Source organism: Vulpes lagopus, chromosome 8, assembly GCF_018345385.1.
Source record: "Vulpes lagopus strain Blue_001 chromosome 8, ASM1834538v1, whole genome shotgun sequence".
NCBI lineage: Eukaryota > Metazoa > Chordata > Mammalia > Carnivora > Canidae > Vulpes > Vulpes lagopus.
In genome coordinates, this window is record NC_054831.1 from 41919784 (window position 1) to 41946415 (window position 26632).

The following is a 26632-nucleotide window of genomic DNA, read 5'->3' on the forward strand; positions in this document are numbered from 1 at the left end:
TAAAGTGCTATATTGTAGAGGACAGTTGGGGTGAGTATTATGAGATTAGATGTGTTTTCTTTCAATGTTTTAATGGGATAAATTGTGGAGAAATGCAAAAAAAAAAAAACCCCCCCCCCCACACACAAAAAAACCCCAAAACACCCCAAACACCAAAACCCAAAAAGTCCCATGCTTTCTTTCTTTCCTATAGACAAACAGACTTCCTTATAATCTTTTTTTGACTTCCTGAAGAATCCTCCACACACCCCATGAGGATTAGGTTGGTATCTTTATGTGCTAGTATCATGCCTAACACCCATCATATCATTTCAGCTTAAAGTGTGCTGTAACTCAGTGTCAGGATACAGCCCGTTGTGGGGGGAGGGGGCCAATTATTGAACAAAAACAAATGAGTGAATGAGTTTATAAATCACTGGCTGACAATATTTAATAGAGTATATGTGTTGAGCCATTTTTCATACAGGGATAGATTCATGGTGGTCCAACCACTGTCGTACATAGTGTGCCAATGCACACTATGTACGGCTATCTCCTACATAGCTGGGTGTGGTCAAGAGTCCAAGACTCATGACAGAAAGAAGCCAGCTCTCACAAAGGGAGTCAATTCATGAGGACTTAGCTTTCAATTGAGATGACCAGCAATAATAGATGAGTCCTCTTGACCCCTAGATGATTCTTATTTATGATGGTCACAGTCTTAGGAAGGATGAGACAAATCCAAGGACCAAAACTTCCCAGCTTTCTCTGAGTGGCCTGCTTGGGGAGTGGAGTGAATGGAAACATGGAGTCTGGCCTGTGTGTTGTCTGGATTGATGTACTTCATGTGTGATGGTCAAGGCAAGCATATTTCTCAGTTCAAGGACCACCCCCCCCCCCCCCACCATGTGGATAGGGTTTCCTAGGCCTATCTGGTTGTCCAGACTAAAGTCTCATCTGGGCTTTTATGGCCAAACTCCACCCAGTAGAAGCTTTTTGGTACCAATTGTTTCAGTAGAGATGCTTCTGCTCCTAGCTTTCTATAGAGAGCAGACTCAAATATTCTAGTGGGCATTGGAAAGGAAAAGGTCACAGCAAACCACTGAGTGGAAGTGACCTCAAGTCCTACCTCAGCCTGGGCTTGCTTTGGAGGGTGGTAAGGTAGTATAGCCCTCCCGGTTTGCTTGGGATTGAGGGATTCCTGGGAGGAAGGGCTCCCAGTTTTAAAACTGGGACAGTACTAGGAAAACCAAGATGTCTTGGTTGCCCTAAGGGGGAGCTAGGCCAAAATATGCTCAGGAGAGCCTGGGGACACCCTAGCTCGCAGGGGTCGCACTGTCCACGCTGACTGTGGGACGTCCAGAGTGCAAAGACAGGAAAGGACATGATGGCCCAGCCGAGGCTCTGCTTACTCTAGCCTGGGTGGAGAGGGCATGACTGAGAGCATTAAGGGGTTGAGATGCAGGCAGAGCAGGCTTCATTATTTCGAAGAAGAGGGTCTCAGGGGCAGAACTCCTTCATGAGGGGCCCCTCGTCTGGTTGGGGGCAGCACTGCCTAGTGGTCAAACTCTGTCTTCTGAGTTCTAGGCCTGGGCTCAATCCCTGCTCTGTCACCTCCTCAGTTCTGTGACTTCTCCCTAAGCCTCAAGATTCGAAACTATTAAATCGGGATAATAATAGTGCCAAATGTATGGGGTTGCTGGAAAGAATAAGGTTATAAAGCAATTGAAAATGTTTAGCATATTATAAGCACTGAATATTTTTATCTATTATTGCTGTGTTTATTATCATTACCTTTTTGTATTAATTTTCTATTGCTGTGTAAGAAATTTCCACAAACTTAGTGCCTTAAAACCCCATACACTTGCCATGGCATAGTTTTATTGGGTCAGAGTTCCTTGTGCTTGAGCTGGGTCCTCTGCTTGGGGTCTCAGAGGACCATAACCAACATGTCAGCCCAGGATACAATCTCAGCTGAGGCTTAGGGTTCTCTTCTAGGCTCATTGGTTCTGGCAGAATTCAGTTCTTTGCAGTTCTAGGACAAAGGCCCTCAGCTCCTGGAAGCCCCTTCCTTGACACATGGACTTTTCCACAACATGGCAGTTTACCACTTGTAGGCCACCAGGAGAGCAACATTGATGTCTTTTTCATCTCTGACCTCTAGACCCACATTTATGGGGTTGTCCTGATTAGGTCGGGCCCACCCAGGTCAAGCTCCCCTTTGATTAACTTAGAGTTAACTGATTTGTGACCACAGTGACATTGCAAAATCCCTTCACTTTTACCTTATGCTGTGATTTAGTGAAATTACAATTCAGTCCCTGCTCACACTCAAGGAGAGGGGATTATACAGAGGTGTGGGTCATTTTAAGATTCTGACTGCCCAGCTTATATGCCAGTCTCAGAAGAGCCAAAGGGAGCTGGATGATGGATGGTGAGATTATGGGTCTTCTGGGCAGAAGCAGGGTGGAGTGTGTGTGTGTGTGTGTGTTTGTGTGTGTGTGTGTGTGTGTGAATGTGCATGTGTGAACATCTGGGTGAGAATTCTATGAAGAAGGAGGCTGGGATCTCCTCTGACTCTTCAGGAGCAAGAAAGCTTCATAAGCTTTTCCCCTGTGGGAAAAAGACAGTAAAAGTGCAGATGAAACTGAGACAAATAATAAATGAACTCCCCTCTCCCTTTCCATTTTGACAAAAATAGGCTATCTTTATGATAAGAATCTCCCCCATCAGAAAGAGATAATCTATGCAACTGGGTTGTTAAATTTGCCCTTCAGCCATGCTCATCCCTCTCAGTAAATGTCCCACCCATCACTCAGTTGTTCAGGCCCCAAAAGAAGGTGCTGTTCCTCTACTCCCCCTTATCTCCCCACTCCCCCCCAGCCAATCCATTACCAAATCCACCAGCTCTACTCAACACACATCCCCACTGCTGTCCCTGCTGTCTGAGCCAACATTATGTCTCTCCTAGACAATTTGCATAGCCACCCCCATCTGGGGTAATGTCACATGCCCTTGTTTGAAACCCACCAGGACATTTGCATTGCTGTTAGGAAGAACCCCAAATGTCTTGATGTGGCCTTCCAGGGCCTGTACAGTTGGTGACTGTGCTCCTCTTGGCACTGCTCCCCATGGCCCGCTCAGCTCCAGCCCTGCTGGCCTTCCTGCTCTGGCTCTAATGCAGGGCTCTTCCCCCAGGTGATATGTGGCTCTGTCCCTACTCGCATTCCCAGTCGGCCAGTGGTCCCTCCCTCCAGGACCCTCCCTCCAGACCAGCACACCACGTCTTTGTAGAAGCACAATCCTTTCTCTGCCCATCCACTATCTCCCATCCTTGCTTTTACTTTGTCTTCTCCATCACCTGAAATTAGATCACTATTTAGTCCTCTACATGTTTCCTGTCTGTCTCCTGCACCAGGGCTATAAGCTTCCAAAGGGCAAGGATTTGGCCTGTGTTTCTCATCATTCTAGCCTTATGACCTAGAACAGTGTTAGGCAGATAATCAGTGCTCCATACATACTGAATGAGTCAATAGAAGAGAATGGGTTGTGTGCTTGTGTCTACTGGCTTATGTTACTGTGGTAGGTTGTAGTGGTGTTGGCTAAAGGGTGATGATCAAATTTGGGTCACGGAGGCTCACTGATGATCTTAAATTTGAGTAAGCAAAGCTCCAGCTATGGAATCCATTAAAAAATGCAAATCCCTTAGTGCCACCCCCAGAGATATGATTTGGTAGGTTAGGGATAGGGCATAGGAATTCATATTCTTATTAAGATTCTCTGGATTTTCCTGATGCAGATGGTTGAAACCACTCCTTCTAAAGCTTTTTGTTTTATAGCTGCACCACCTGATGTGGTGGCTATTAGACCTTGAAAGGTGACTCCTCTAATTTGAGATGTAAATGTAAATGCACACTGATTTCAAAGATTTAATACAAAGAAAGTAAAATATCCCAATCATAATTCTTTTATATTGAATACACATTGAAATGATACTCTTGAGGATATAGGTATTAAATTAAATGTATCACTAGAATTAATTCCACCTGTTTCCTTACACTTTTCTTTACTAGAAATTTTAAATTACATATACGGCTCACATTATATTTCTATAGATCTAGAAGTTCTGTGGGAGCCAGCAAGTCTTTACAGCTGAAATAAATGCTGGACCTCACCCTGAGCACTTATCTTTAGGTATGATTTCTTGCAGAAAATACTGGAAAAATGTGCCAGTGAAAGTTACCACAAGAAGCAAACTGGTCTTGTCTAAATCTGGAAATAGTTCTTTGAAGCTTGTTACCATATGATCATGAGAGTGTTTCATTAAGTATTTCTGATCACAGATGTGGCACATTATTAAAATATCATTTTTACGGTCACCCTAGGGGCGAGGGTTATCTGAATATGGAGAGAGAAACAGCTTGTGGAGCTGTTGTATAAATGAAATTACTAGAAAGCAGTGCACTCGATTGCATATTGGCTTGGGGGCTTATTCTTATTAAAATGTTTAGATAGCAGTTTCTGTTCATTTTCTGCAGAATTGCTCTCCAAATTAAAAATTTGGCTTGGCACACCACTATACCAGAGTCTGGGGAGAAGTTTATCCTCCTTTCTTCTTGTTATCCTCGCCTAAGTACTTAGATGCCGTGCCGATAGGTAGCACAGAATGTCTGTATGGAGTACATGCATTAGAGTTTCCTGCAGCCTGTAAATGGGCACACTTCCACTTGCCTAAAAGAAGTCAGCACAGGCTTCAAGAATATCAGGTCTATCTATAGGAAAGCAACCACTCTACCTCTCTCATGGTAATTTTTAGAAACAATTTTTAATGGAAATTGGCCTTAATAGTTGAAGACTGTTGCAAAAATGGACTTGCTATTAATAGACTGGAAGCCACTGGATAAACATAATGAAATATAAGCCTTCTCGGAATTCAAACTAATAAATAACTGCTCAGCCAATAAACAAGACAGCGAAAGACCGAACAAGTGGTGCAGGATGACTTCCTTCCCTGCATATGTTTGCATCCTGGACATCAGTATAATGGCAACCAGAACAAGGCCACAGCCACTGTCTGGAAATGTGTGTTCTTACCTGGGGCCCAAGAGCCACGCCCACCGGGCACCCAGCCTCCTTCTTTTGCCCCGATTATATTTAAACTTATCAGTGCATCAGCTGGCATGAAAAGAGTGCAGGCTGATGCGACTCACAGCAGGAGACGGCTGGCTGATTCTTGTAAATTCCCTCAGCAAAAGGCCTGATGGAGGAGGGGGGTGCTGGGGAAAGTCTGTGTGCGCACGCGTGTAGTTCGTGCCTACCGAGAAGGCAAAACCCACTATAACATTTTGTGATTCAGCTGACACATCCTTTCTCTCGCACTTTCAATCACCTGGGTTAATGAGGACCATAGAAAACACAGCTAATGCCCAAACCTCATCTCCCCGTAACATGTTATTTCAAAGCCCTTCCTTTCCTGAGTTCCCTGACTTCATTCTTCTCCTGTGGTGAGGCAGTTATTGAGGAATTAAATGGGAGAGGCCAGGCGGATAAAGGGAATGGGTCGCCAGGAAGTAGAGTTGCTTGGGTACTCTTCCAGAATGTTCCACATTGTGAATTCTCAACTACTGTGTTACCATGAAACAAGTCAAACAAATTTCTGACCTTGATAAAATGCTAAAAAATTAAATAAAAAAATAGCCATTACTACTTCTTTTTTTAAAAGATTTTATTTATTTATTCATGAGAGACAGAGAGAGAGAGAGAGAGGCAGAGACACAGGCAGAGGGAGAAACAGGCTCCTTGTGGGGAGACCCATATGCGGGACTTGATCCCAGGACCCTGGGACCACAACCAGGTCCAAAGGCAGGCACTCAACCACTGAGCCACCCAGGCTCCCCTTTTTATTACTCTTTTTTATTGTTCTCTTGGAAGCATTTTAAAGCATAGCATCAGAAAAGCTTCTACCACTAAGAGAAACACGGAAAATTCATATGCAAAATTGACATGACTGTTAAAATAAAACACAAGACTTGAAAGTAACATCAATAGGAGATAACGAGTAAACCATTTTGACCAGAGTGAAAGATTGCCTAAAGGAAGGTCTATGGGTTAGGTCATAGACACTTCAGTTGCCACCTAGCCTATGGGATTTGGATCCTCTCAGTGAAAATTGTTGAAAATGTTTGTTTTTGAGAGAATGATGACTTGTACAAAGCAAGATTTTAATAGACTAATTTGGCAGTTTTGTCGAAAATAGTTGAAGAAAGGAAATAGCTAGATGGGGGAGGAGGAACAAGCTGGAGATAATTGGCAGGTGAAAATTTCAATGGTTTAAATGCAAGACGGGCCTGGACTAAGATGGTGGCTGAGCAGATGGAGAGTAGATGATATAACATCATGAATAAACAACCAAGAGGCAGCATGAGTGGTTGCATGGGAATAGGGGAAGGAGAAGGAGAGTAAAAGAGAACTGGTTTTGAGCCTGGGTGAGAACAGAATCACTATGCAACTAAATTCCTAGAGTGCCCCTACCACATCCCAGGCCTAGGGCTAGATGCTGGCCATGGACAGTGACAAAGAGAGACAAGATTGCCCTTGAGGAACATTTATTCTAATGGGACAGTAAGCAATCAAAGAGGTAGAGGAATTACCAGAGGAACACAGATTACAAAAGTTTAAGAGTGGATAGTTTTGATTTATAGCTCTGTGTAAATAACCAAGGAAAATGAAAATCAAAAGACACTGAAAAACCACTTAGAATTAAGAGAAATGAGAATCCCTAAACACTTAATAATAACATGACCATGCTTTTATTACTTTCTCACTGTGTGACAGGTACTGTACTATGTGCTCTGTAGGCCTTATCTTATTTAATACTTTAAAAATCCATAAATGAGGACTTTTGACCCAGGTAAAAGAGCTAGGAAGGAGCACATCCCAGATCCAAATTCAAGTCTATCTTATTTTAAAGTCGATGTGAACTAACTTTTTTCAAAAGGTCCAATCACAACTTGTGGGTAATTTGGAGTATATGAGGGCACTGGGACATTTAAGATGGGTGAGAGTTAGCTATGCCCTCTACCTCATTATCTTGTTATTAAGTAAGCAATTCTTGGACCAAATTTGGTCACAGATAGAGTTCTTTTATTAAACAAATATTCATTTAGAAAGCAGGCTCAGGACAGTTCATGCAACTGTGAGCTTGAGGGTTCCACCTCTTGCCTAAAAACTTCCCTTGAGTTGTAAGCAACAACATTGAGTGCCATTCCTAGGACATGGCCTCAGGCCTCACCAGATTCCTATAGCCTGTTCACGCCTGGGTTGGGGGCACCTTCCCAATATTTACCCAGTCCTCAAAACTTGAAAACCTTTAATTTTAACATTGAGAGCTGATTTCTGATATTCATCATATAGACCAGCAAGCCCCTCAGTTCACCAATAGAAACTCACTATCCTAATTTCAAAGCATCAGGTACTAATTGAGATCAGGAGAGCTGATGTCTTTCTCATGTAATCCCAGCTAACCACCCTTGGAAGCTGAATTTCTCTATTGCCCCTGAATTTCCTTTTCTTTTCTTTTCTTTTTTTTTTTTTTTTTAGATTTTTATTTATTTATTCATGAGAGACACAGAAAGAGAGAGAGGCCGAGACACAGGCAGAGGGAGAAGCAGGCTCCCTTCGGGGAGCCCAATGCAGGACTCGATCCCAGTACTCCGGGATCACGCCTTGAGCTGAAGGCTGACTGTGAACCGCTGAGCCACTCGAGTGTCCCTGCCCCTGAATTTCTAAGGGCAACTAAGTGACCCTAGAGTTGAGGCTTCCACTAATACAAACTCATGCTCTCATGCTCAAAGTCAAACTATTTTTTTTAAAGATTTTATTTATTTATTCATGAGAGACCCAGGGAGAGAGAGAGGCAGAGACAGAGGCAGAGGGAGAAGCAGGCTCCATGCAGGGAGCCCGATGTGGGACTTGATCCGGGGACTCCAGGGTCACGCCCTGAGCCAAAGGCAGGCGCTCAATCGCTGAGACACTGGGGCTGCCCCAAAGTCAAACTATTTTAAAGCAAATGATGAACATTGTAAAATAAACCCATACTTTTAACTGTTACTCCATAACTGTTACTCCATAATCCATATATGGATTTTTGGAAAACAATGATATCAATAAACTATAAAGTAACTATGCTATTCTTTTAACCAGGGAATCTTAACTTCATGGTCCAGGCATGAAAATAACAGCTAACAATAACCAGCTATCATGACAGACAAGGCACTGTGCCAAGGGCTTTAGCTATAGCTATTCATTTGAGCTTGAGAGCACATCGATGAGGTAGATGTCATGACTACATGCCCATTTTACAAAGAGGGAGAGTGAGTCCAAGAGAGAACAAGTCATTTGGTCCGGAGCAGACAGCTTGAAACTAATGGGTGTGGAAATAGTTCTGGCCTCTGGGGCGGGGGGCGGGTGGGGGGGTGGGGGTGGAGCTTGAAAACCTGGAAGTTATCCTCAGGGTTGTGCATGTGCAGGTGTCCTTCATGTTGTTTCTGGGGGTAGAGGGTGGGGAAGGGCTGTGGTAAGGTTCTATGATTTCGTTGGATTTCTGAAGACTTTCAGCACCATGATCTAAAGCAGCACCGTCAGAATCCAGACGCCTTGCTTGACAGCTGCCTGTCAGAAGGCATCTTCCTAATGGAAGCAAGACGCAAATGTTTCATTTCCTCTTCCCTGGACAGACATATTGAACTGGGTCTTTTAATCTAAAAACACAGCAACATTATCCTAATTTATGAAACACATGTCAGGTAAGAAAAATCACATTCATAAGAAATCAATTGATCTTGTGTATTTATAATTTATTTTTTCTGAATTTTCCAATTTAAAACTGGGCCCAAAGAGAACAGGATGGCTCTATACTGTGAAAAATGAAATTATGGATTTTTAAAAATTGTTTCCTTGCTAGGGAAAAGAGACTTTAAGGAATTTTCCTGATAATGGCCGTATAAGTCTTCCATATTTTATAGGTAATATCTAACTCTACGGCCCTTTGCTGTTTGAAAAAAATAATCTACTCCCTTATTTATTTGGACCAGAGCAAAATGATCATGTTTCCTTTGGCTCTGGTGTGGTGTTGACAGAACAGAAAATTGAAATATCTTACTGTTGCTAAGGCAAACTGACTTGAGAAAGAAGAGGAGGGGAGATAGAGGAAGTAGATATTGTCTTGAAATAATTTGTTCTTCCATCTTCCTTCTGAGCTATCTTGAGTTGTAATGAAATAGTATTTCAGGAATTAGCACAAAAAGAGAATATATGGTTTCTCTTATCCCTTCTCTACTTGAGTCATACACATTTATCTTAAACATTGTTTGAAATTTGTACAGAAAGAGGCATAGAAATTTCGCAATCACTTGCAACATATTCTACTTACACATGCCCAGCAAGCCACTACTTTGCTGCCCAGCCCATACTCCAGAAATTAGGCTAAAACAGGCAAATGCCTGATTGTCCTTTGAGGCTCATCTGCCCCTTACACAAAGAGTTCCTGTGAGCATTGAAGCTTTGCTCAGTATAATATGAGGATTTGGTTATATTATGCAGAAATTCATGAACTTTCCACTGTAATGTTTGGGTATGCAAAATTGAGAAGCATTTTGGGTTACTATATCAGACTGAGGGAGAAAATGGTGTGGAAATTGATTTTTCCAAAGCCTCAACATTTCAAATGTAAAAACTCTTTTATCTGGTTACTTCTGGGGGAAATAACAGCTAGGAGCTAATGAATGGGAAGAGACATCAAGATATCTCAGCTCCATGTTGGCCCTAATTCTACCTCCACCACCAGTCCTAGCAGATGCTTAATCATGAGGCTGAACATCTAAGGAGAAGTCTCCTCTGACTGGCAGCAGGTGGCCAGTGTGCTTTGTGGCCACTTTCTCAGAGGTGGTCATGGTCAGATGCTGATTTATTAACATCTTGCCTGATCCCTAACTTCTGTGCCCCCCTCCCCATCTCCCACACATATGTGAACTACGGCAAAAGGGAAGCATTTCAGGCTGGAGCTCAGGAAGAGAGCCTTATAATATGAACAGATACTACACTTGATCTTAGCCAAAAGGCCGAGAAGCAATTGAGAGCCTTATAATATGAATGGTTTCCTCCTTCAAATACCCAGGGTATTCCCACTTTACACTATAATGGTTTACCTTGATTTCTTCTCAAAATATTTCATTTATATTTATCCCTATCTCCTCGACTGTATTGTAAATTCCATGAGGCAAAAGCCTTTGTCTTACATTTCTCTTGTATATTTTTAACCACAAGGAGAGTGCTATGAGTTTAGTAGATACCCAACAAATACCGAGGGATTAATTCCTTCTTTCAATGTGACAGAAGCTTTTGTGGATGTGTTGTATTTTCCCTAGTAGGAGAAAGCTTCAGGAGAACAGAAACTATGTATTGATCATTTTTGTATCTTATACAACTTCCAGGTTAATTTATCAGTCAGGATACATGCTCAGTAATTATCCTGGAGAAACTGCACAGCTAAGGCAGCGATGGGTGGACCAAGTTTCGTGCTGGCCTCACTAGAACAATTTAGAGTGTTAGAAGTGGGGATGAGTGGTATTTAGCCTTTTCTTCCTTACATGGGAGCACTTACCTAGCATGGTTTGACCACTCTCTTTGCCTGGAACATTTTCTTCATTTGGCTTCCAACAAGATTCCGCATGGCTGCTATCTTCCTAACTCATTCTCTGTTGCCAGTTCCTCCCTGGCTTCCCCCTTGTGGAGAGCTCAGGCTTGGTGTGAGGATCTCTTGGATGTGTTCTTACATTTAAACCGAATCCCTGAATATTCCTTACATTTGCCAATTTCTAAGATTCTGTCTCTAATTTTTTTTACCTTCATGCCTTTTTTTTTTCAATCTCCAGACTAAAATATCCAGTTGCCCTCATGTCTACTCAATATATCCAAACAGAACCCCTGATTGCTCCATACTCCAAACCACTTTCTCCTCCAGGGGTCTTCATCTCAATACATGGCAACTCTGTACTAATTGAATGGACAAAGCGTTGGGGTCAAATCTGACTCTTTTCTCTGCACATCCAGTTCTGAGCAAACTCTGTCGGTTTTGCCTTCAACAGACATTTAAAAATCCAGCCATCCTCATCATCCTACCCTCTCTTCACCCTGTTCTGAACTTCCACCATCGCTGCAACATGAGCTCTGTGAGGGCACAGACCTTGTCTGTTTTGTTTATTTTGGTATCTTCCGTTCCCGGTACACTGCTTGGTGCATGATAGGTGCTTAGTATCCATTTAATGAGTAAATCTCTTGCCTAGATTATTGTAGTAATCTCCTAATTTGGGATTTCTCAACCTCAGCACTAATGACATTCTGGGCTGGGTAATTCTCCTGCAGGAGCTTTGTATGCCCCATAGAATGGTCAGCAGCATTACTGGCTTCCACTCACTGGATGCCACTTGCACCCTCTCCTTCCACCTCAAGTTGTGACAACCAAAAATATCTTCAGACGTTGTCTATTAGGGGGCAGAGCCATCGCCATCATTGGTATTCCGGTTTCGACTGGTGCCCCCATGGTCTCTGAGGAGCCAAATCGACTCTTTACATTTGTTAAGTCAAACCATGGCTTCTCATAGACTGAGTGAAATCCAAATACCTTACCACACCTATAAGGCCTCTCTCTTCTCCTCTGACCTCATTCCTCCTCACTACTCTCTCTGTCTCAGACCCATTCCCTGTTTATCATCAGGATATACCAGGCCTATGCCCAAGCCTTAGGGCCTTTATGCTTACTGTCCCCACTGCCCCTCCCCCCCGCATGAAGCCTATGAAGCAGCATTCTATCCTCGGCACTCTATATTCCTCTACCTTGCTTCTATGCCTCTATAGTTCTTACTGCCTCGTGATGGACAAACGTGCTTAGAATAGTTCCTGGCAGCAGATAGGCGCTCAAAACATGGAAGGGAGTAACTGACAGATGAACGGATGGGTAGACACAGAAGACAGTGGTTTATTGAGGTCTTCACTGGCCTCCCTCCTTTTCTGTCTTTGGCTCTCATAATTCTTGCCAAATCATGGTTGGTTTTCTTTCCTCCTAACATATGACCAGAACTCTACAAACGGTATAAAACAAACCAACATAGACAACCAAAAGCCTCACAGGGACTATCTTCCAGAAACTAGCTTGGACTCGTTCCCATTTAAGTCCCAGGATTTGGGCTTTATTTGGGGTTAGCAACACAGATTGGTGAACAGTGCTTATAGCTTGGAGTTGGATCACCTGGGTATATCCAGGCAACTCCTTAGTTCTGGTGTGGTCGTGGGCAAGTTACTTTCCCCACCTGTGCTCCAGGCCTTTTGTCTGTTAAATGGGATAATATATAACAGAATTCCTAGAGCTACTGTGAGGATTAGGAGAATTAATTATACATGTAAAGTGCTTAGGCATGTGGTAAGCTCTGGATAAATATTTGCTAGTATTATTAGTCTGTATATATGCTATCTTCATGAGGATTTCTCCATGATGCTGTCTTCATAAGGATTTGGTGGCTGGCAATATGATGATGCTTTGAAAGTTTCTGCAAGATACATATATTGACAGCCTGCCTACTGCATATTACATGCCATACTAGGTACTGGGGACTTGGGTTGAATAGGACAAATAGGGTCTCTGTCTTCCTGGAATTTACATTCTATTTTGAGGATACAGATAATAAGCAAATAAATGAAAAATTATGAGCTAGTGCTAAGTGTGATGATAAAAATAAAATAGGGTTGAAGAGATGGGGAAGCGTAGGGGAGGGAATTGCTATAGGTCTCCTGATCTAGAAAAGCTGCTTTCCAAGGTAATTTTAAGCTGTTACCTGAATGACAAAAAGCAGCAGCCAGCCAGACACCCAGGGCAAGAATTTTTCAAGCACAGTTACCAGTTCATGCAGAACCCTAAGCAGGGATCAGGCTTGGTGTGTTTGAGGAGCAGAAGGCAGCCAGTGTTGTAGCATGGGGTGAATGTCGTTGGGGAGAGTAGAAGAGAGTGAGGTCAGAGGGGTCAAGTCATGTGCATTGTAGACCACACTAAGGGATTTGAAGATATATATATATATTTAGAAGGCTGGGGAATCATTGGAAGGTTTAAAATGGGAGAATGACATTTTACAAAGATCTCTCTGACTGCTGCTGTGTTGAGAATGGCCTGCAGAGAGGCAAGCCTTAAAATAGGGACACCAGTGGAGGACAGTGACAAGTAAAACACATGGCCAATGGGGGTGATTATGATAGAGTTTCTGCCACAACGTGATGCTTAGATGCAGCTCTGAATCTTGTCACTAACGTGAGGCATCATCACACCGGCCAGGATGTGGTACCAGATATCTCTGACCAATCCTCCCGGCCCAGGATGGTGATTGGCTCACCCTCTCGGCCCTCTTGCCTTTTTTCTCTCCAAGGAGGTTTTAACTGTAACCTTGTAATGTGATCAGTGTGTGGGGATGGGGGAAAGGTGAGGCTATATCCCCTTTACTTCTAGAACTTTCTTCCATGGCTCTTAGGAATATTAAGATAAGCTAAAATTGTGTGGAATCTAAAGGGGGAGAACAAGAGTGTCTCAACAAAGACCAATGGAGAATTCTGTGCTGACAATGGACTATTTATTAAATATCAGCTTTTTGACAGTGACAGTAGTAACTACATGTGAATGATGTTTGTTTTAAGAATCTTGAAGAAACACTGAGACTTCTTCTAAAGGTTAAAAACAGAAAGGCCCCTTGTGCTCCCATTCCATAAATTCTGTTATGAATGAGGCTGTATGTTTCACATTTAATAAACAGTCTTTGGCTTGGAAGATTTCTTTTCTGGATCTTGTGGACTGAAGGCCAAAGTTTTTTTTTTTTTCTGTTCTAATTTACACCACTATTTATAGACTTATCATTTTCTATACTTAGAATACTTTCCAGAATGCAGAAAGAGGCCAAATGAAGTTGCTACAGGTCTTCTACTTTCTGGTTATTCACAAGAGGCAAAAAACCCTGACAATAAGACTAAGTCCCTGAAGTAATAATGGTCTTTGATCAGGCCACATCAGCTTGTCTCCTCCATTTGTCCATACAAGATCACTTCTTGGGTAGCCTACTTTAGGGTTGCCAGATCAAATTACAGGACACACAGTTAAATTTGAATTTAAGATTTTAGAAAAATGGATAATTTTTTAGTATCAGTATATCCCAAGCTTCATATGGGCAGATATTAGTTGTTTGAAATCCAAATTTAACTGGGCATCTTGTGTTTTTATTTGCTAAAGTGGCAACCCTAACTCTTGTTGGGGATGGGTGGGCAGCATCACCCACAGTAGGGGCCACTAACACATCTGCTGTCTCCTTGGGCCTGTCCATCTCTGGTCACCCACCTCCCTCAACCCAGCTAGACTGCAAATGGGTATTGTTGCTGAAGTGAACAGCTCTCTCTCTTTACCTACCTTTCTGTATCTCAAATAGACTCCATAGCTATGTAAGGACATTCTTTCCTTCCCCTATAGTAGAAGCTATTTTCCATCCATCCATCCATCCATCCATCCCATAGGTACTTACAGAACATCTTTTAAGTACCAGACATCAGGAAGCAAATCCATTATCTCCCTGGGAACATGTCATGTGGACGGCTCATGTTCTGTCTTAAAGCCAGTTTCTTGGAAGTCCTCCAGAACATAGGAAATAGCTGTTACAATGAATAAAACATTTCTGATCCCAGGATTTCTGAGCTTGTCCAGCTGAGCCTATATATCTTGGGTGCCACTGGTTGCCTTGGAACTAGTCCTGACCTGTGACATTTGGTACAGGGAAGCTGAAAGCCAGACAGGACTGTGCTGTAAGGGAAGGCTACTTGTAACAAACAGAACTCACCATGTATAGTCACTAGAAGTTTTTTTTTTTTTTTCCAAGTAATACTTCCAGGTAGGTATAAAGATTTGTGGGGCAACCCACCCTGCATATTCATTTGGGGACTTGGTCTGTCAGAGGCTTTGCCATCTTCATCAGATCACTGGTCACTTCTAAGTTTGCCCAGGGCTCATCGTCAGTCCAGCCAGGCATAAGAGGACTAGAGCCTGGAGGCGTGCATGGGAGATTTGACCAAGCCCATATCACCTTCTCTCAGATCCCTTGGATAGCTGCATGGCCACTCCTCTGCAAGGGAGGCCGGGCAGCGTGTGCCTGGGGAAGAAGAAATGAACATGCATTCATTTAACTTCTTTGAGCCTCAGTTGCCTCATCTACAAAAGGTGTCCACCCTGCACTGATTGCCTTCCAAGTACAATTGATAACATCTCTGCTGGGACCCACCTCTGGCAGGTCTGACATTCCCTGGCTCCCTTTTCCCGCCATCAGACTTTCCACCCACTCTGGGGATAAAGGAGATCTGATCCCTCTTCCATTTTCCAATCTGCCTGCTTCTCGGTTCTCACCCTTCTCAAACCAGCTGCAAAGAGCAAAGATACTTTATCTCACAGGTTGTGTTCCAATAAATCACTTACTGCTGGTCGCTTTGCAACTTCGAGTGCATTTCTCCATAAAAGCGTCTGTACATGGATCACCGCTAAAACCCCACCCCCGTCTTCTGGCTCAAGGCAACTCTAAGGGGAGGGTAGCTGGAGGGAGGCTCTGGCACCTGGGCAGTTCTCCTGGTAGCATCTAAGAGGGCTCTGCAGCAGGGAGTGTGGGTGGAGTTCTGGGGGGGAGGGCAGGTGGGCAGAGGTTTTGTGAGTGGCTAGTTCCCATGGCAACCAAGAGGTGGCCTCCACAGCAGTGGGACTGAGTAGCCTTGGTTAGAAGCTGACGGTAAGCTTAGTGTTTATATAAACCTGGAATTTCGGGTGGCTGCAACCTGGAGCAGAGTGCCTTTCAAGCTGGGAAGCTTCATTACCAGTGTGCCCTGTGCAGCTCTGTGTCCATTTCATTGAAATAAACATTTATTGATCATCTGCCAAACACTGTGGTGGATACTGGGAACCCTGGGAATAAGACACAGTCACTGATCCTTGTGTGCCAGCCTGGAGGGTGAGATGAACATGGATGTACAACAAAAAGGGACAGTGCCATGTGACCCAGGCAGGGATGAGGTAGTCTGGAAGGCTATGGAAAGAAAGATTGGATCTTAGCAAGCCATTGCATGTATAGAAATGTGGCGTGAAACAGCAAAATGCTTTGACGAGGTCATGTGGTGTCTGTGTGTGTCGGGGAGTCGATGGTATGGGAGCTTTTGGTAGGCATTGGATCAGGAGCACCTAAGGACCTTGGGTCATATCCTGGAGGCATGTGGACCTGGAAGCCTTCTCAGAGATGACATTTGAGGTGGGTGAGTCCAATGGATCCATGAATATTTTCAAAACTTGTATCCAGTTTTAGCTTCCCTGAATTCACATAAACGGAAGAAAAATTGGGGGATATTTCTCTAATGTTTGGCATATTAACCCATCTCCACCCTCCAAATGATCACAATTGTGTTCTGGTTTGGAGACTAAAGCTGTAATCCTCTAAAGTTGGAAGACTTGTTATTGCAGCATCAGCCCTGCAGGGGCATCTTTGCACATAGCGGGCATTCTCCTTGGCTCTGTTTCCCCTGGCATCTGCCCTCTACACCTGAGGCCCACCTTATGGTCCGGGTGTCCACACTCCCTATAGATGGCCATCTGGCCTAGCTTTAACACTAAAAGTACCACATCCCATGAAACCTCTCAGTCCCAGTGTCCACCTCCAGGACAGAGAGGAAAGTCTGAGCCCAGACCTCAGGTTTATAGGATGTTGACTGGCAGGGAGGCTACAGAAAGAAGGTTGGCTTTGGAACAAGGCTTGACTGATTGAACCTTGATTTCTCTGCTCAATATTTCTCTGTGTGATCTTGGAGAAGTTACTTCATTGTTTTGAATGTTAGTTTCCTCATCTATAGAATACTTATCTTAAGGAAATGGAAATAATTATTTTTAACACTGTCATGGAGGAGGTGCTCAGTAAGTGATGTCATTTTCTAGAGCGAAGGAATATCAAACGGTCACCATATAATGTGAAAAAGTGTATTGAGCTTTTATATTGAAGGCTGCAGACCCAAAGGAAGAGCATATAACCACTTCTGGTCAGGGAGGTCCTATAGTTACTGCCAATTGCTGACAAGACTGGAGGTGGGGGCCCTCCAGCCTCTCACACATCCACTGTGGACTGTGATTAAAAATTAGAGAAAAAGGAAATGCAGTATAGTAAGAACATACTGAGTAGCAAAAAAAAAAAAAAAATTGGAGTGGTGAGGTAATAGACATGAAGTGCAAGCAGTCTCTGAACTCTAGTCCACCTAGGGGAAAGAACCTGTGGGTGGGAGATTCTAAAGTCTGCAAGGGTTCTAGAGCAGAGAGCTGGGTAGGCTTGGTAGGAGAGTCCAGGCATTCCAGAATTCTCAGGAAATTCTGGAACAGTCTAGTATATTCTGGAATGGACTTCCTGTGGTTGAAGCCAGAGGGCAGGGAGAAGTGCACAGGATTCTGTTTGTGAGGAAGAGATGGGTTTGTTGACTTGTCTGATTGTGGGGTGCCCCAAAGAGGACTATAACAGCCTTGTAGTCACATCTGGAGAGTTCTGCCCCTTTAAAGAGACCAGGACTCCAGAGACTGAAGCAAACTTCCTCCAAGAGTGTAGGCAAGTCTAAATTGTACCATGATTTCTTCTACAGAAAGCCTGAACAATTTTAAATGTGGAAAACCAGTAGCTTCCTCTTGTCCCCCTCCATGGTTGGATGTCTCCTCTGCAAGGTCATCTTCTGTCTGAAACATGGAGAAGGCACTTTTCTTTCTTGTTCAGGAATCGTAGCTCCTTGACACTTGAGAATGTCATTGACAACGACACAAAGCAAGATTAGTGATGTGTAGGTCTCCAACCTCTCAAGAATGCTTCATCTCTCAGGACCAGTGGCTCCAATAATGGTGATAGGAAAGATAACACTGGAAGGAACAGCTGGTCTGGTGCCTTTGCCTCCTCACATACTATCCAGAAGGGTGGAGAATTAATTATCAGCCAAATTTCCTTCCCCAGAGCTGTGTGAGGAGGCAGCTTATTAACAAGCACAAGTCTGGATCTGCTCCAGATCTGCGGGCCAGAGCAAAGATTTTGCCCTTACTTCTCTGTTAAGCCACCTTTTTTTCCCCCCTCCGAGTTCACATCAGACGGGTAATGTGCTGAGGTCATAACAAGGTTTGAGGGAGGCACATGTCACATGATGGTGTGAACACGCGATCATCTTGTTTATGAACTACAAAAGGATCTGTTAAGCCACCTTTCTACCCTTCAGCTCTCTGAGGGACTAACATCATTACCAGGACCACGTGCGCCCCTTTAACTGTTGAGCCTCCACCTGGGGGAGGGCACTGAGAGATGACAGTGACCCACGGGCATTGAAAATGCCCGCTCCTTCAGGTATAGATGTCCTTGACAGCAGCATCTCACCAGGGCTTTCTCTTACCAAAGTGGCCCTGGCAGCAGGTGGGAGGGGGCTTCTGCATGCTTGGCATATCTCTATGTGGATTTGGGTTACTAAACAAATATAGCAAATTCCTAAGTAGGTCCCCTAGAATTCAGTCCCATAAAATGTGGCCTTGTGTTATAATGGGGTAGGTTGAATGACTGGGGGCAGGGGCCAGTCCCCTTCACTGTATATTCATCCGATCTTATGCTATTGTGAGTGCATTATCATGGGGCTTCATTATGTATCAAATAGTAACATCATTTCCACCAAGTGCAAAGAGAGCAAACTTTACCTGCATTTTCAGATGTAGTTAGTGTGATAATGAGAGATCTGGAGGCAGATAGGTCATGGCTTGAGCTGGGGAGTAGATCTGGGAATAGCTCTGTCCCAATGCTCTGACCCCACGGCCCCTTCCTGTCACCCCAGCAAGGGGTCAATGTGTGGGACAGGGTTGGCTCTGGTGCACACCTGCTGAGCCCCCCAAGCTGGGCAAGGAGCCCTTCAGAACAGCTCCTGGGTGCCCCCTCCCATGAGGACCCACCAATGAGCATGGTAGGGCTTCTGGATCTCATTAGGCCACAGCTGTCCCAGCCTGGACACCATGAGCAAAGTGTGGGCCTGGTTTCCATCACTCAAAGTGTTGATTTGGCCTGTAATCATCATCAGAAGGAACATTCCAGGTTCGTGGTTTAAGAAAAAGCATACTTTTGTCTGCAGTCATGGAGCTATTTCGTCCCAAGCCGTTAATGCTTCTCCTGGCTCAGCACCACTCCCTCTGCTCTCTGAATCCGACCAAACAGCTTTGATTTCAGAGGCAGGCCAGCATGATGCTTGGAAAGGCACACAGGCCCCTTCTCTGGATATCCTAAGTGCTTAAAACTGCAAATGTGGCCAGATACATGTGTGCTGTGTTACTGTGCTAGGGATTCCTTGGGGAGGCTTTGGGCTCTGCATCTTTACTGGAAACACCCAATAAACCACTGGCCTCAAGGCTCTGTTGTTTTAGAGTGGGGTTTAAATGCATTCTCCTCCAGGCTGCCAATGCACCTCCAAACCAGTGCTGCTTGAAGTCTCATACCTAATGTGGCTTCCTGAAGCCCCAGCCTGCTCCGACAGACCCAGCTGGTGTGCTCTCGCATGCAGGGGTCAGTTCTCAATGCATTAACTCACTATTTTTCTCCCTGCATCAGGATGACACCTGGAGCCACCTATCATCAGGGGCGGGGGAGGTGAGGGAGCTCTGCTCAGCCAGGCACTCATTCATGCATGTGACACTTTCAAAGCCAGCTGGCTAAGGCTCAGGGTGTATCCCGAAGACAAAGGGATAGAGTTTATCTCTGAGTGCAGTGAATCTACTTTCAACATTTCTTTCTTTCTTTTAAAAGAGACACAGAAAGAAGCAGAGACACAGGCAGAGCGAGAAGCAGGCTCCCTGCGAGGAGCCCGATTTGGGACTCAATCCCAGAACCCCAGGATCATGACCTGACCCAAAGGTAGAAGCTCAACCACTGAGCCATCCAGGCACCTCCCTTTCTTTCTTTCTTTCTTTCTTTCTTTCTTTCTTTCTTTCTTTCTTTTTCTTTCCTTCCTTCCTTCCTTCCTCTTCCTTCCTTCCTTCCTTCCTTCCTTTTCTTTGTAGGCCCCACACCCAATGTGGAGCCTGAACTCATGATGGAGAGTTGGATGCTCTACCAGGCAGAGCCAGCCAGGCACCCCAAACATTTCTTTAAGTTATAACTAGCCCAGGCAATAACTGCCAGCTATCTGATAATCAAGGACTGATGGGATTTCTATTGGCCAAATAACCAGAAAATTAAGGCTTCTGTTCTAACTAGCTTCACATAAGGAAAAAAAATACAGATTTTAGCTACAGGCAGATTCTATTGTTTGCTGAGTTTCCTTGGGGAGCTTGGCTGTGGGCTTGGCTGACTCACAGTTAGAGGAGTAGCCTTCCAGGCTGAGCTCAGTGGCACACAGCAGATGACACAGGCACAGAAAGCCAGTGCTGGCTGTGGGGGCCAGTGACAAGCAAGTTAGGGCTAGCTCCTGATGCTCAGGCATCTGGGGTCAAGGGATCAATCAGTGGTGCCAGAGGATTTAAAACAATTGTAACCAGCAGGGCAGGGTGGTAGTATCAATAGTGGAATACAGCAGGTACAGATAAAATTGTACCATCCCTAAAAAAAGTCAGCATTTTACCCTGGTGAGGCCTTTTTCTCAACAAGTGAGATCGTCCTCAGCTAAGGTTCAATCACCTGTGAGAACAATGACCAATGACTTGATTGGTCATTGAGCTTTTGCCACTGATGTCAGATTCATAGTCATTAGGAGAAGAGTCTGACCACTTCTGATGAACAGTCAAATCCAACCTAATCTGATTTCACTGCTGCCTTACATTTTGAAACTGTAGGTTCTCACGAATCTTTGACAAGAATGTTAGGTCTTTATACGTCTCTGTCATTGCTGCCTGAAATAATGTTAACTTGATGGAAACGTTGAACTTTTAACTATAGACATCAGGAACTTCAGAAGACCCATTGTGGAGGAGATGTGTGGAGAGACAGCCCAGACCAACTCCAAGAGGCGGACAGATAAGTGAGGTCTCTTGGCTGGCAGGAATCAGAGGCACATAATCAGAAGCCAGACAGGATGACCTGGAAAGATAAGAGAACGTTCCCAGGCCAAACTTCACCACAAGCTGCTGTGAGATCCTAAAGTTTGTGTTTAGCCCGGGATGGTTCCTTACTATTGTTCTTGCTATGCAAGCCCTTCTGTGATGACACTACCTTTTGCCTGACTCCAGCCACATGGACCACAAGGGGACTGTCATCCCTTTCTGTGACTTTGCCTCCCTGGCCCCAGTCCCCTTGATGGGAGGACATTGGAGACAGTCCATCCCTGAGATTTATCAGAATGACAGCTGGTGGCAGAGAGGTGTTCCTTATTGGGAATGGGGAGAAGAGCCTGGAAGCTGCTGGTGGTCGTCCCCACCTCCTGGAGGAAAAAGAATCCACTATCTGTTGATGAGAAAGTAGCTAACATGTTGAGAGGAGCTTGTAGCAAAAGTGGCTGGAAGGTTCTGTCTGAACTTGAGTCTCCGCTCCAGTAGTTCCCCAGGCTAGTGTGTCTCCACCATCATTTGCTTATCTGAATCAGTGTCTCTTCACTTCGCCCTAGCTGTGTTTGCTATTATACGTGCTAATAGTTTCTTAGCATTCTACCCTCGTGTTATTATTATTTCTGGTGCACAATATTTGGCATGTTTTGGCAGCCAAGCTACCCATTCCATTCAGCAACTCCCAGCATGCAGGGATGGTGCGGACAGCAGTCCTACTGTGTGAAGGCTTAGAAGCCAGAGAAGACTTTGCTTCTTACCATCAGAATCTGGCACTGAAATCACATTTTTGGCTCCTGCTTTATAGCTGAGTCAATACTCAGTTGCACTCAGTTATAAATAGTCAATACTCAGATATAAAATAGGAGCTAAAAAGCGTCATTTCAATCTGCACTTAGCAAAACATTTAATATATACCAGGAAAGGTCAAAGACAATGAGCAAATTTCAATCTGGGATGACTTTTTAACCTTCTGCAAATATTAGGGCTCATGGTCTTTGTGGAGGTAGGCAACCATTAGCTTCCGCCTCCAACGAGGAATAAGCAAGTAGGATTTATTTATTTATTTATTTATTTATTTATTTATTATTTTTATTTATTTATTCATGAGAGACACAGAGAGAAGCAGAGACCTAGGCAGAGGGAGAAGCAGGCTTCCCACAGGGAGCCCAACGCACAATTGCGACCTGAGCCGAAGGCAAATGCTCAACCACTGAACCACCCAGGCACCCTGAGCAAGTAGGATTTAGATGAGAAGCCAGATTTCGCCATTCTTCCCAAGCGATCCTACAAATCTCAATTCAGTTCAACAAATAGCAATAGACCATGTACCACACTGGAGTCATCGAGGTAAGTCCCAGCTTCATAGATCTATTAGTAGTTCTAAGATACTGATTTCATTCTATTACTCAAAGACCCTTGGGATGCCTGGGTGGCTCAGTGATTGAGTGTCTGCCTTTGGCTCAGGGCATGATCCTGCAGTTCCACGATCGAGTCCCACATCGGGTTCCCTGCATTGAGCCTGCTTCTCCCTCTACCTGTGTCTCTGCCTCTCTGTCTCTGTCTCTCTCTGTCTCTGTGTCTCTCATGAATAAATAAATAAAATCTTTTTTTTTTTTTTAAAAAGACCCTTTAGCAGGCTCCCCAGATACCCTCAGAATAAAGTGTTGACTGGGACTAGCTCACAAGGCCCTGCATGACTTTCTTTGCCTCGCCTGCTATCCTCACCTTCTGGGTTTCTGTGGCTGCTCTCCACACTCACCCATTGGCCTGCCTATCCTGCTTCCAAATAAATAGCAATAAAATAATAATTCTGTGATAATGACAACTAACAAAACATCCATGCACCTGGAACTGTTCTGGACCTTCTTCACCTGTTACCTAGCAGCACAGCCCACGAAGTAAGGACGACCACTATCTCCACTGTAACGATGTGTGTATTAATTTCCCTATGTGTCAGTAATAAATGACCACAAATCTAAAAGTCTAAAATCGAGGTGTCAGTGGGGCTGCATTCCTTCTGGATGTTCTGGGAGAGAATCCTTACTTTGTCAGCTTCTGGAGGCTGCCCAAATTCTTTGGCTCCTGGCCACATGGCCCCAACCATTGCTTCCCTTGTCTCACCTACGATAGACTCTGGCCGTTCTCTTTCTCCCTTATAAGGACCCTGATGATGACGCTGAGTCTACCCAGATAAGCAGGATTATCTCCCCATCTCTGGACCATTTCCCCCAATCACATCTGCAAAGTCCCTTTTATCTTGTGAAGTCACATATTCACAGGTTCCAGGGTTTAGAGCCTGGGCATCTTCCCCAGCCATCATTCGGCCTACCTAGTGAAGACACTGAGAAAGATAGAAGCAATTCTGTGAAATGTGCTGAGGACCATAAAGCACTTTGTATGGAAAAGATCTTAATAATTTCTCCCCCATAGCATCAAGCACTTGGGAGGTGCTCAATGAACACTTTTGAGTTGTTGAAATGATTCTTACAAAAGTGAAATGAATTGTCCTGGTATCTACTAAACTGCTTGCTTGGAAATTTAAAAATACAGTTTTCCAGTGTTGTTTATTGTCTTTGAATTCTTGAGGCCCTCTTATTCTCATTTTTCTATGATCTTGTGAGCATTCGATCATTGTTTAGTTATTGGTTATTCCTTAGGAGCCCTCCATGAGGCAGTGAAGCCTTGTTTGCTGTCAGGCTGACGATCTCTGAATGAGAATGTACTGCACTCAGGATGCAATGAAAACAATGACCAGATAGATGCTCCTGTCCTAGAATATGTATCAGAGACACAAAGTTTCTATTCCCAGGCCCCTCTCCATTCATTCAGTCTACCAGTTAGTATTTGCAGCATGCCTTCCATGTGCCAAGCCATGGACAACATCCCAGGGCAGGCCACAAATGGGAATGGGAGATCCAGCCTCTGAAGAGCTCACCGTTCACACAAGGGCAAAATGTATGAACGTACAATTATGATGCCGCACAGAAAAAGTAGGGCCCAGGTGAGAACGAGCAGGTGGTGCCAGTCTTCTGGTGGAGTCTGGGGAGATGTTAAGAAGGAGCTGCTGGATGTAAATGTACGGAATGATCCAGGGAACAGAGGGTGGAAGGGCCTGCTGTGGTTGGTGGACCTGGAGTTCTGAGTGAGAAGCAGAGGGAGAGTGCAAATAGGAGGGGGTCGAAGATGAAGGTGGAGTGGGCTCCCTCTCATAATGTGGATTCCTGGGCTCTGTTCACTGCAGGTGGCATACCATCTTAATCCTGCATCTGTTTGCTTTGTCTCTGATGTCTTTCCATTCCCTTGAGTCTTAAGAGATAAGAAAGAGCTGATTGACCCAGTGGGCATCCATGAAGCATCAGGAAGTGGGTTAGCATTGACCTCAGTGAAGCAGATACCCAGTCTCTGAGAGTCTGAGAGCATGCTACTCCTGGCAAGGTTTCAGGGTTCAATAGAGTGTCACTGGTCCCCTTTCGCCATAATCACACTTCCCATCCCTGCCTCCATCCCCTCATTCTGACACCGAGTAGCTGTAAAACTCTGAGGAGATAATTTAACCTCTCTGAGCCTCTGCTTCTTGGTGACAATAATAGTCCCTTTGGTGGCTGTTGTAAGGTTTAAAAGGTTCAATATATGTAAAGTTTCTAGCCTCGTGCCTGGAGCTTAATAGGCACACAAGAAATGTGCCAATTCCTTTCACTGAGAAACACTGTCCAAGGAGAGCTTTAATTTCAGTTGCTTTCTATTTCTCCCAATTCAAGAATTTGTTTCCAAGACAATGGAATAGGCCACAGAATTCTGCTATCTATCAGCTGCTGGTAGCCCCATAGCGGCATCACTCAAAGCTGGGACACTTAGGCAGGTGTCGATTTGTTGCTTCATGGCTCTTGATGTGTCCAGATCCACGACAGTTCTACAAGACAGGTGCTTAAATATTTACCACTCTCAGAGTCACTCCAGCATGGTGGGGCTCAGAAGAAAGTCCCAGAAGCAAGATAGCTTTGGCATCACCCATCCCTAACTTGGTGGAGCATACGTCTTGATGGGAGGTCTCATCGTCATCAGGTTGGGCAAGCTGTTGCTTTCAGAAACTAACAATGATGATCTTCACTCAAACTCAGGAATATCAAGCATGACAGATCACTTGTCAATCTTAGGCAGTCAGAATGGTTTCCTGGTCCCATTTCTCTGAGCGTCCAGGTCCACACCTAAGTCCCTGGTGTGGCCACATAGTAAGAATGCTAGGGACAGGCAGGAAGTCGGGGTCAGGGGATAGATATGGTTAAGCACAGGCTAAGCACCTGGTATGAGCTTTCATGTCACTGATGTTGCAGGAACATTATGACTATAATTTTTTTTCTGTTTTACAGATAAGACCTTCTGTGGCTCAGAGACAGACAGTGATGTACTCAAGGTCACACAGCCATCAAAGGCATGGCCAGGGTCTAGCTCTTGGCTCCTTGTCTCTAAAGGCATGACACAGAGGCAAACCTGCACAAAAGATCTTTCCCAGCATCTTTGAAAGGCTCCCTGAGGAAGTGGGCTCCAGTGGCCCACATGCCCTGGCTTCTTGTGATAGTCAGAGGCGGGGAATTCCTTTCCCTAAAGGCAGCCCTGATCCCTTGCCTGTCTGTAAATTTCTTCCACCGAGTATGGCTCATGCAGTGTCTCTCTAGGAATGTGAAAAGGATAGGGCCAGACCCGCATGCCAGACAGGCAGCCAGGGGGACGAAAGCCATCTCCAGGGTAACTGAAATCCACGCTCCCAAGCGAGAGACTAATTCTCTCTTGGATTCTACCCAGGAGCACTGAGGTGAAAACGCCGATGCACGCAAGAAGGTGTCAGAGTCCGGGAGGCTGGTGGGCACAGTCTGCCGGCCTCTCCGTGGGGGAACGGTGCCTTGGGGGTCCCCTGCTGCCTCCAGGCAGTGTCCCCTCCCATGGGAGCCCAGCAGCTCCTGCACCTGGAGGGAGAGTCTTCTGGGACCATCAGGAGAGGCCAGGAGGGCTGCAAATCTCAGGGGCCTGAAGGGAGCCCTGGTCCTCCCTGCCATCCCCTCCCCCTCCGGAGAAATTCTGAGTCTGTAGGGGGCAGTGCTGGTGGCAGGGGTGGTGGGGGAGAGTCTGCATTTTTAACAAGCTTTGTGGGTGATTTTGATGCCAGAGGTCTGCGGGCCATATTTTGAAAACAGCTGCTTTCCCTGCCAACACTGCTCCCTTTGGATTCTCCTCTGGCCACAGGGACACTCCTTATAGCCGTTTGGAGTCTTGGTGCATTCTCTAGAAAACAAATCTACACTGAGGCCAATAGGAGTCTTCACTGGACTCCATTGTGGAGTTGTGGGGGGCCCCTCTAAGGCCCCGGGAACAGGGCAGGGCAGGGAGCTGTGCCCTGACCAGGAACAGTGTCCCCTCTCCTTTCCCCAGAGCCTAGACTAGGTGACCTGGGCTTGCCCAGAGGTAGACAAGCAGGGGTGGGAGGCTGGGGGGGGGGGTCACTGCAGGGTTAAGGCCCTGAAA

At 44.9% G+C, this 26632-nt stretch overlaps 1 non-coding gene and 1 pseudogene across 1 annotated transcript; both read right to left on the bottom strand.

Moving 5' to 3' along the window:
- Positions 1–10016: 10016 nt before the first annotated feature.
- On the bottom strand, positions 10017–10109 carry LOC121498408 (annotated as a pseudogene).
- An 8084-nt stretch (positions 10110–18193) lies between these two features.
- LOC121498384 lies at positions 18194–18297 on the bottom strand. Its single transcript, XR_005989763.1, has one exon. It is a non-coding gene; the product is annotated as a small nucleolar RNA U13 (small nucleolar RNA).
- Positions 18298–26632: the final 8335 nt, after the last annotated feature.